Source organism: Mustela erminea, chromosome 5, assembly GCF_009829155.1.
Source record: "Mustela erminea isolate mMusErm1 chromosome 5, mMusErm1.Pri, whole genome shotgun sequence".
NCBI classification, from domain to species: Eukaryota; Metazoa; Chordata; class Mammalia; order Carnivora; family Mustelidae; genus Mustela; species Mustela erminea.
Window position 1 is genome coordinate 48316840 of NC_045618.1, and position 11997 is coordinate 48328836.

At 39.8% G+C, this 11997-nt stretch overlaps 1 protein-coding gene across 9 annotated transcripts in view; it reads left to right on the forward strand.

The window, feature by feature from the left end:
- The window catches only part of IQCH (IQ motif containing H), a 189382-nt gene that overhangs the window by 76848 nt on the left and 100537 nt on the right, over window positions 1-11997 (forward strand). The window lies entirely within an intron of this gene.

Sequence of the window (11997 nt, forward strand, 5' to 3'; positions counted from 1 at the left end):
ACGCACACACGCTGCATATATGAGGTCACTGGTAAGGGTATGGGACTTAGAACGAAGCTGCCTAAAACCAATAAGGTAACAAAAACTTTGGGGGAATGACATCGTTCCCACAGACAAGTACGTGCCAGTAAAGAACATTCCACTGGGTCATGCGTGAGTCATAAATGTTCTGTACTTGAAGCAGGGAAGAGCTGGATTCTTCTCTTACTAATAGAGGAATTTTGAACAAGTCACTGAAATTCTCGGTGCCTCAGTTCCTCCTCTGATAAATGGAGATAATAGCTCTTCTCCTAGAAGTTTGCTATATTAGCGCTGTTAATGTGTGTGGAAATACTCTGGAATTATAAAGCACTTATCAGAATTCACTGGCCCATTTTTAAAAACATCTTCTAGGCCTTTGTTCCTTTGGGGATCTTATCAGAAAGAATTTCACAGCGAGCTTAGCCACCCCTGTTCAAGGAAAAAGAGTCCACCTTTTGGGTTTCCTTGTACTTCTGCAAGAGTGGGACTAGACAGAGCTGTACTTAAAACAATGACTGCATACGGGACTTCGGCACCGAGACAGGTTGCTCCTGTGTAAACTAATCAATGCACTCAGAACCTTCCTCCTGCTTCCCTTGACTTCTTGCTGGGGGGAAATTGTGAGCTTGCTTCTACACTTTAAAAAGGATGTGCTTTAAGAACAGTAGGCATGATGTATCTGGACGATTTAGAACAGCGAAAGGTGATTGAGGCTGTTCTTAGAACATGACAGGAAGCCCCTTCCACACCCCCCCGAATGCTCACAGCAGGCCTAGAACCTCCGTAACTGTCATTGTCCCCAGGCCCACACAGTTGGTCAAAGGGTGCAGGGGATCCAGATGACAGAATGAGTCTCCAGAGTCCCCACACGGGGGGGACACAAGGTTATGAACTCTTTCACATGAGCTGGTTTTCCAAATGTTACCACCACTAGGATGATAACTACTACTGACTACTACAACCACTGCCACTACTACTAACTACTAGCTCCTTGTATGTATCACGTGCTTACTCTGTGCCCTCCACGGTTCCTATGCTTTATTAGCTCACCTCATTTGACAACATCTTTATTAGCTCACCTCATTTGACAACATCTCTGTGCAGTAGGTACTATTATATTCCCATTTTCGCGGAAGGACCCAAATATGAAGAAGTTAAGGTCAACTACCTAGTAAGTGACAGAGCCAGCCTACAGAACAGGGCCATGCAGCAGCCAGAGCCCCAAAGCATTAGAGAGTTTTTAAACTTCCAATCATTTTTGGTGGAAATCTTTCTAAAAGATCCCATCTCTCTGCCTCCCTGATATAACTAACATCTTCTCTCCCCAGTACCACATATGCAGAGAGCCCGTTTCTGGTCATTTTTCCTTTGTTTCCTTCACACTCAGGACACTGCTTGTCACCTCTGCTGTCATGTCTGCTTTCGCTGGCTCTGACTTTAAGAGACTTTTCTGTCTTCTAGCTCATTAACCAAGCAACCAAGACTCAAGAAGTGGAAGGATAAAGTGGATACAGGCCCTGCACAAGGATCCAAAGAATAAGATAATCCCCATGGTAGATTTTGTAGTTATTTCAGAAATCTAAGGCCAGTCTTTTCAGGGCTCTAGTTCACATGTGGTTAAAGTTGCTAAAACTGCCTCTTTCAGGAAATATATCTTTTTATTATCTCAAGGCAGTCATGTTAACTATGTGAAGATCCACTTAATTTCAATGAATATTTTGATAATAAAAAATCTTTTTTATGGGTAAAACAAGCAAACAAATCTATTTATTGGACATAAGGGTCCAGGTTAATTCATGAGTATGTTTGCTTCTGGAAATGGAGGAGGGAAAAGAAAGGGCTAAAAAGAAATAGGAAGACAATTTCAATTGTACCTTATGTGCTTTTAAAAAAATTTTCAACACATATATAAATAATTTAAATATATCTAAATCTGATAAATAATTATAAATATATAAAATATACTCTATTTTAAAATGTAAAATGTATTTTACATTTATATATTTAATGTAACTATAAATTTACATTAATATATTACATATATTTGCATTAATATCTTAATGTAAATATAAATTTATATTTACATTAATATATATTTGTGTTTATATTATAATAATATAAATATATATTTTAAAATATATATATTTGTCTTCTTTGCTTTGGAGATATATATATATCTCACATATACATCATAAATATTTTATATTATCTAATGTTATTTACTTCATCTTCATGTAGATTCCTCTGGTTTAAACTACTGGACTTTTGTAGCTTGCTTTCTTACATTTATGAGCCACAGATATATATAATATACATATACATATATATATGTGTGTGTGTATATATAAATACACGTGTGTGTATATATATGTATGTACATATGTATATATGTATGTATATATGTATATATACGTATATATATAAATACACACACACACACACACACACACACACACACATATACACACATATAGCAAAGAAGATAAAAGATTAACATATGCCCATGGTAGTTTTTTATAGTATTTTTCTGTACTTCCCTGTATTTTCAAAACTATTTTCCAAATTAGAGAAAAAACAAATAAAAGAAAATCCTATTTCAAAAGACATACCTCTCCATAAAATCTCCTTTGCTACACAAAGAACAGGTTTGGGTGACAAACTTTAGTGTCAATTATGGAGTCTTGCTTTTCTTAGTCATTGTTACATTGTTACTTTCTTTAGTATTTCCCCAGTGTATTACTCTTGATCCTTTTGTTAAAAAATCGTGATTATTTTCTAGGTGAGTCAGCTGAACTATTTTAAAGAAGCAACATGTGTGACAGTGACACTGTCCCCGTCCAGTCTCATTTCCTCCCATCTGTAGAAGGAGGGGATTAGACCAGCACGGTTTTTTACAAAACGTCCATAGCCCCTACAACGCTCACCCTAAGACCCCCAGGAAAAGGAAACAAGTGGAAGTTCCCAGTAGGTGGGGCTCTAGACCCCTCACACCCCCAGCAGCTGTGTTAACTGTGCCCCTCTTCATAATCAGATTATATTGTTTTCGAACAAAGTGTTCCAGGTTTGAAAATATATACTTTGAAAACCACCAGGTGATATCTAGCAGCAGTTTTAGCTTTAATGTGACCTACCTACTGAAGGAAATAAGCCCACTTCTTTATTTCTGTTTACTGAAGTGTAATTAACCTACAGTGTTAGGTGAGTTTCAGGTCTTCAATAGGCTGATTCACAATGCTCTAAGTACTCAGTGCTCATCCCAAGTGTACCCTTAATCCTCTTCACCTATTTCACCCAACCCCCACACACCTACACCTCCCCTCTGGCAACCACAAGTTTGTTCTCTGATTCAAGAATCTGGCTTTTTGTGTCTCTTTTTTTTCTTTGTCATTTTCACTTAGCATGATACCTTCTAGATCTGCACACATTGTTGCAAGTGGCAAGATCTTGTTCTTTTTTACGCCTAGTAATATTCCTGTGTGTGTGTGTGTGTGTGTACACTGCATCTTCTTTTTTTTTTTTTTAAAGCTTCTATTTATTAATTTGACAGAGAGAAATCACAAGGAGATGGAGAGGCAGCCAGAGAGAGAGAGAGATAGGGAAGCAGGATCCCCGCTGAGCAGAGAGCCTGACGCGGGACTCGATCCCAGGACCCTGAGATCATGACCTGAGCCGAAGGCAGCGGCTTAACCCACTGAGCCACCCAGGTGCCCCTACACTGCATCTTCTTTATCCATTCATCTGTGAATGGACACTTGGGCTGTTTCCATATCTTGACTATTGTAAATAATGTTGCTATAAACATGGGGGAGGGGGCTTGTATCTTTTCAAATTGTGGTTTTGTTCTCTTTGAGTAAATACCCGTAGTGGAATTACTGGATCATGTGGTAATTATGTTTTTAAAATTTTTGAAGAAATTCCATACTGTTTACCTCTTGGCTGCACCAGTTTGCATTCCCACCGTCAGTGTAAGAGGGTTCCTTTTTCTCCACATCCTCTCTAACAATTGTTATTTGTTTTATTTTTAACTTTAGCCATTCTGGCAGGTGCAAGGTGATATGTCATTGCAGGGTTTTTTGTGCATTTCCTTGATGATTAGTGATGTTGAGCTTTGTTTCATGTGTCTGTTGACCATCTGTATGTCTTCTAGAAGAGAACATAGGCAGAATTTGACACCAGCCATGGAAACATTTTTCTAGAAATGTCTCCTCTGGCAAGGGAAACAAAACTAAATTAAACCATTGAGACTACACAAAAATAAAAACGTTTACACAGCAAAGAAAACCATCAACAAAACAAAAAGGCAATCTATTGATATGGGAGAAGATATTTACGAGTAATCTATCCAATAAGAGGTTAGTATGTGAAATATATAAAGAACTTCTACAACTCAACATCAAAAAACCAATTAATCCAATTTTAAAAAGGGCAGAGGACATGAGTAGGTATTTTTTCATATCAACCTACTTCTTGAAGAGCAGAGAGTGCCTGCCTGGTGGTCTTTGTGCCCAGCACAGCACAGTCTCCTTTTTTGTCTTGTCCTGAAGGGTCACAGAGAGAGCAGGTGGTACTTTGGCAAGAATTGGAGTTCTCCAGCCTGAAGGTTCAAGAGGAGATTCAGAAGGAATTCTAGGGCTGTTCTTTCCTCTTTTAGACTCACTTTGTTTCACGAAACCTCATTTAATTTACCTTCTTAAGGGAAGAAAAGAAAATAAAAATCCAAAATCCGAAACCTGTGGCATCATTTAAAACCATTTCCATTTTCTCTGATTCATTAGCAGCTGCTACCCTCACCTATGTATTTTTGACATAAGACTTTCAAAGTGAATGAAAATTACACAGTTTTATGTGTAAAACAATTTTTTTTTTCTTGTACGAAGTAATCGAGAAAAAAATACTCATAAAATTGTCTTTATCTGTCTTCATGGCACCTAAGTATACACTTCTATTGCTTGGGACTAACAATTTTACTTAGTAATATTAAAGTGAATCTTAGAAAAAAGTTTAAGTTACCAGTAAGCCACAAAATTACCTTAATTTTTTTTTTTTTACTTTATCTCTTTCATTCATTACACCGTGGCCTGATACTTCATAGAAAATCTGAAAGTTTCAAAAAGGAGAAAAAAATGCCTAAATACACACACACACACAATCCTATAATATCATATCCCTTTGGCATTATTTAAACTTTGGCATGGCCTTTTGTTGATATCATCCAATATATTCAACTGTGACCCATCACTTGTCTCCTAACAATTTATCATAAGCCTTTATATATATGACTTTAAAAGTCTTCATAGAACATTTCATAGAACATAATAATATGTCTTGAAGATATACCATAATTTTCTTAGTTACTATCCTATGGTTTGACATTAAATCATAAATGTCAGATTATTAACTATTCTCATTATTAATAAATAATTAAATAATTTCCTGTTATAAATAAAACTGCCATGAACATCCTCCATATTTGTACATAAATCTTTATATTTAAGCTACTTCTTAGTGGTAGAATTCCTTAGTCAAGGGTATGGACATTTTCAGTAGTCTGTTAGTGCTTCAAAACTCAAGCTATTAGTTTGCAAATAACTTGTATGATCATAGTAGAGTTTTCTGCTATAAACCCAGCCCCAGGTAGCTATCAGTTTCATTCATACATTCATTCAGCTAATCCTCACTGACCTTTAACCATGTGCCAGGCAGTGTATTAGACCTTGGGGATGTAGCAGTGAACAAAACAAACCAAGTCTTTGCCCTCTTGGGACTTACATTCTAGTGAGAAAGGCAGATATTTAATAAAACGGTCAAGCAGTGATAAGTGCTACGAATGAAAATAAAGCAGCATCCTTATGCAGGTTTAAAGGAGGTGACAAGGTGGGGTGTTGTGAGAATTTTGCAAGTATCCCTTAGCCATGTGGGATCAATAGACTTGTTATACACACATTTTCCTCAGGAAAAGCACAAGGTCAAGCTTTACTTTGGTGATAATAGAGGTCCTTTTGGAGGCTCACTCTTCTTGCTTTACTACACAGGGAAAAACGATGATGTGCCTTTTCTCAGAAATCTAGGAATCCGGGCTGTTTTCACTTCCCACCTGCCAGGTTCCCTGTACGCATCCCAGGCAGGTTCCACCCATCAGTCCTAATTGCTCCAAGCGATTGTCCTTCCCTATGTCTCATTCTTTCTTTTTGAAAATATTAAAAAGGGAGCAGAAAAGATGAAATCAATGCAGCAATAAAATAAGTCTCTATAAAAGGCAATATCACATTCGGCTGAAAACGTATTTCATCTCTCTCAAAAATCTTCCTGATTTGTTCTGTTTGATTTTCAACCAGAATTTGATTCAATGTGTGTTTTTGTTCCAAAGAAATACATCGAGGGGTAGGATTTTTTTTTTCCTCCTCAGAAAGTGTTTCAGAATTGAGGAAGACTCATTTGAATAAAGATACCTTTCAAAGCAATTGCAGAAATTAGCCCTAGAAAATTGTTGCTGAACTGAGTGGCCTTTACACACAATTCTCTCCCTTTATGTATGTCTCTCTGCTCAGTGAGTTCTCTATCTTTGCCTTTTATCCTCTTTATAAAGCTTAGGGACTCTGACTCTCACTTTTAATTGACACTTATGGCTTAAATGCAGTGTCTAGGTTCTAGGAACTGAGAACTGTTTTGTTGATTTCAGTTTTGTTGTTGTTTTGTTTGACTGGAATATCACTCTCTGGGGTTCTCTCCCCATGACCACCTTCACATGGAGTTGGTATAAACACCTATTCCTTTACTATGGAGTGTAGGTTTCTAGAAAAGCTTCCTATTTAAAAAAGAGAAGAGGGAAAATCCCCAGGTCTTTTTCATGGTACACGAGGTGATGCTATTGGAGATGTTTGCCTTCGATGTGCTGGCTCTGCTAACTCCAGGAGTTTATTAAATAACAGAGAGCATTTCATAAGGGGTGACACTTTGTCAGAGAGACATTGGGTATCAAAATCAGAAGCACCCTGAATGACCCCCTCCTGCAAAATAATACCCCACCAGACTTGTGAGAAGTGACTTCCCAAGGCCATGTAGTAGGGCAGTAACAGCTAGATCCTAGGTCTTCTCACTTCAAATCCATCCCTTTCCCACCATGCCATGGTTCATTACCATGTTCACAGGGTAAGTTTAACAGACTGCTTTCCAAATAAGAAGGAAACAGCAGGCCGGGGCCAGGTTAGCTCTGATGGAAGAAGTGGTAAAAGAAAGATTGAAGGAGGAGAAGCCAGCTTGGTATGGGGCCATATGGGGAGTTCTGGACAGTTAGCGCTGTCGGCATGGATGGTATGGGGGAGGGGAAGGGCAACTAGCTGTGTGATCATGGGCAAATCACTTTACCTCTCTGAGTCTGAGTTTCCTATCTATGGTGATAACCACACCGACCGGAGCTAAGTCACTGTGAAAGGTTCTTTACGCATGTTAGGATCTTCACAGCAACTTTCCTCATTGTTAGAGATGAGAAACATTTAAGTGTAGAGGATGTGGTCTTAGCTGGAACTGCCATAGCAAAATACCATAGGCTGTGGCTTTAACAGCAAACATTTGCTTCTCACAGTTCTGGAAGCTGTAAGTGCAAGATCAGTATGCCAGGATGGTTGGGTTCTGGTAGGGCCCTCTTCCTGGTTTGCAAGAAGCTGCCTTCTGGCTGTATCTTTGCATGGTAGAGAGATAATCTCTCTTGTGTCTCCTCTTCTACAGGCACTAATGTCATCAGGAAGCCTTCCACCCTCCTGACCTAATTACTTCTCAAGGGCCCCATCTCCAAATACCATCACATCGGGCACTGGGGCTTTAATTTATGAATGTTGTGGGGTCACAAAACATTCAACCCATAGCAGATGATAACTGGCCCAAGAGTATGTAGCAGATGGTGGTAGGGCTTGGACTTGAACCCCGGTTAGTCAGACCTCAGGGCCAAGGCTCATTTTCCTGAGTCCATAATAGCTTGTTCAGTAAAAAGGCAAGGCTGGGGCACCTGGGTGGCTCAGTTGGTTGGGATCTGATCCCAAGGTCCTGGCATTGAGCCCTGCATCAGGCTCCCTGCTCAGCAGGGAGTCTGCTTTTCCCTCTCCCTCCGCCTGCCAATCTGCTACTTGTGTTCTCTCCCTATCTCTCCCCATCAAATAAATAAATAAATATATTTTTAAAAAGAAAAACAGAAGGAAAAAAAAAAAAAAAAAGGCAAAGCCTGTGACCTTCCAGACCCATCATGCTCTAAAATTCAATATTATAATTCTGCTGAATCCCTAAATCCTGATTAGGTCAGCTACTCTCTTTGAATTTTGTTTATATCTTTCAAATAATGCTAGCCCTCTGAGGTAATGATGTCTGCTCTGTACAAAACTTAACACATTTCAGACTCTCGACAAATATTAAAGAGCAGGCCAGACAAGTGGCATCTCTGGTTTTTCGTTTTTCGAACGAACTAATGCACATTCGATCTCTGAGGGTCAGTTCACTCCTACTCTGAATCTAAGCGCTCACTTAGAGCCAAAATGGTGGGAGGAATTTTTTTGTGTTCACACAACAGAATTGCCAAAGCTAATTACTAACGGATATGTATGAGCGTCTGAGAAAGGGAATGTTAGCTTATGCATTCCAAAAGCAATTTAGTCTTGGGGTGCCTGGGTGACTCAGTGGGTTAAATGCTCTGCCTTCGGCTCAGGTCATGATCCCAGGGTCCTGGGATCGAGCCCCGCATAGGGCTCTCTGCTCCGCAGAGAGCCTGCTTTCTCCTCTCTCTCTGCCTGCTTATCTGCCTACTTGTGATCTGTGAAATAAATAAAATCTTTTTTTTAAAAAAAGGCAATTTAGTCTTTCTAGGTAAATCCTTCCCTAAAAATGATATCCATGTTGGATTATCCCAAATACTTGATTATTTACCGCAAGGAGATCTTGGTAATATCTTATTTTAGGGACGCTCAGCTATGGTTTAATCCTACATCCGCATGCTATCCACATGTGTGAAAGGAACATTTCTCATAAAGACAATCCGCTTAGAAATACACACCCCTTTTTCCTAGAGTTCTTCTTTGGGCAGTAGTTTCTGAAGTTTGGGAGGTAATACCCGGCCTCCTCCTTTTTCGCTTCACCCTTGTGACTTACCGATCTGTGTAATCATCACCCTGCCTTCCTGTTTGTTTGGTTTCGTTTTAAATTTAGAATTTTTCTTAAAGATTGGCTCCAGAAACTCTCAAAATTACCTAATTAATAGTAACACTTTGCAAATAACAAAGAGCCTTTCCCCAGCTAGATGATTCGGTTAGTTAGAGCAGCGCGTGCTAATAATTAGACCATGGCCGCGGGTTTGGGCTCTGGCGAAGGTGTAGCCAGGGTCTCGGGAAGGACTAGGAGAGAATGTGGATGGCAGGACAGAGAGCCATCCTCGCTAGAAGGAAAACAGTGTGGCGACTGGGTAACATCATGTTGGGCGGACAGCATATCGTAAACAAAACAAAACAAAAACAAAGGGGGAAGGGAGGAAAAGAGGCAGGAAGGAAGGACTAGAAGGAAGGACTAGAAAGAAGGAAGGCAGAAGGAGGGAAAGAGGGCAGGCAATTATTTAATTGTCGACAAGTTCATGGAGACAAATAGTAAAGGAAGAATAACCGAAGGAACCGGGATCTGACGCATGGCATGACCTTTAATCAGGGCTCTTCTTCCTAGCAGGCTGTGAAGCAGCTTTGTCTTTACCTGCTCAATGGATCCCACAATGCTGATGCACTGCTTTAATTTGGGAAGGCTTTCTCTGGAGACACATGTCTTTTCCAGCTCTAAGTATGAAGTGCTCCCAAGTGTGGCGTTCTCTGTGACAGATGTACTACAGTGATGCTTTAGCTGACTCCAAACCCATAGCTTCCCCGTGCCTGAGTGGTCTAGTTGATGTCCAAGAGTGTGTTTCCTTTTAGAACAGGTCTTTACCGGAATATCACCCAAGAAGGTAGGGAGGTATAATCCCTTTGTTCTGAAATGGCCACGGCTAAATTCTGGAAGCCCACTCCCGGGCCAGGGCTATTCTTTCCAAAGATCTACAAGGCATTTGCTGCTGTACCTGGATGCCCTAAGCCTATGCCTTTGGAAGGCACTGCCTGAGAGAGACCTGAGAGCCCTCTCCTTTCAAAATCTTCTCCCAAGGTTGCTCCATTTTCATTGTTGGCCCCAATTCCACAGGAGTCTGTGTAAAGACAAGGAAATTCAAAACGATTGTCACAGCTCCAAGGAAACCAGGTTCCCCGGCAGACCTCCCGTCTGGAGCTGCACTTCTTAGTGAAATCTCGGGGTCTTGTCAACAGGATCCAACACGTGACTAGCAGGACCAGCCAGCGGCAGACATGTCCATCTGTGGTGACTGTACATGTCTGTACCTCACTCATGAAGTCTGGTCATTCTACTCAATTCTAATTCTCAATTTCTAATTCTCTGAATTCTAATCATGATGGGAAGCCACCATCAGACTCCATTCTTGAGGGAGACAGAAATGCAGCCACGGGCCATTTCTGTTGGGACACGTGCCGCTTATCTTCCTCCAGCTGTGGCTCCTGATGTTTGCTACAGGAGGCATTACTTCTCCAATTTTCTTGCCCATCCACAGGAAGGAACTAGTCCTCATCCACCAGACAGTTTGCATCCTCTCTTGGTGCCTTGAGAAGATCAGAAAGGGTGAGAGTCTTGGCAAGAAGGCTTTTTTCATCATTCCTATGCCTATAACAATTCTGAAGAGTAGGAAAAAGCTCACTGCTGTTGGAAGTAAGCCTCTAACATTCAGGAAATTCCCCCTCTTGGACTTAACACTTGCTTTTCCACATTTCTACTTGAGATGACAGTCTAGCTATTCCACAGCCTGGAGCCTGACAAAAGAAAAAGAATTTGAGGATTTTCTTTTCTTTATCTAAAAAAAAAATAATAAATTGTGATTATTTACTGTCCTTTCATTGTAAATCATCTCTCAGCTTGCTTTTCTTTTAGATAGCTTTCTGTCTTGAATTTGTTAATGAATGTCAGTTAATACTTGTTTAATAAAGACAAAGCATGAACAATCGAACAGTAATACCCAATACAGTCCTGTGGCACAGTAGTTGTTGATTAATTACTTGGGTCCTTTTCTTTGAGTTCTCTGAAAACTCTTCAAAATGCAGAGAGTAATACAATCCTACAATTTGGTAAAGATAGGCTTATACATCTGTAAATGCTGACAAATTGAAGACAATCTGTTCCTTAAATCCTTAAGCAAGAAGCGATCAACACAGTAAGTTGATACCTGCCTTACAGAAGAGAAGGGAGGGTGTGAAACATCTATGCCCTCCCCATACCCCAGACCATTAGGAATATTTAGACCAATGGGGCAGAGTGTCTATTTTTCTAGTGCAAGAAGTTTCAGTGATGAAATGTAGTGATTTCACATTGACACAGATATAACACAATTTCCATCTCTTTTTTGTTTAAGGGATATGTGAGACCTATATTGTTGTTGTCATCCAAACCTCTTCTGATTTTATTTTTTTAATTTTTTATTTCTTTTCAGCGTAACAGTATTCATTGTTTTTGCACCGCACCCAGTGCTCCATGCAATCCATGCCCTCTCTAATACCCACCACCTGGTTCCCCCAACCTCAACCCCCGCCCCTTCAAAACCCTCAGATTGTTTTTCAGAGTCCATAGTCTCTCATAAGTCACACTTACTCCATTCTGTTTCATGCAGAAAAGTACAAGGAAGAAAACTGCCCATCATCCCATGCTTAGAGAACCTTCTTGACATTTAAAAATAAATGAAATGTTTCTATGCCTTAAAATTTCAGTCGTAGAAGCAAAATGAAAAAGCCAATGCTTCTTTAGTTTTATTCATTATGAGATTTCAGATTCTCTCTACCTGGGGACAACTTCAGGTATGTCCCCTAAGAAGACACTAGATTTAAGAATAAAAGAACATATGTCTAGAGAAACCTAGAGAAT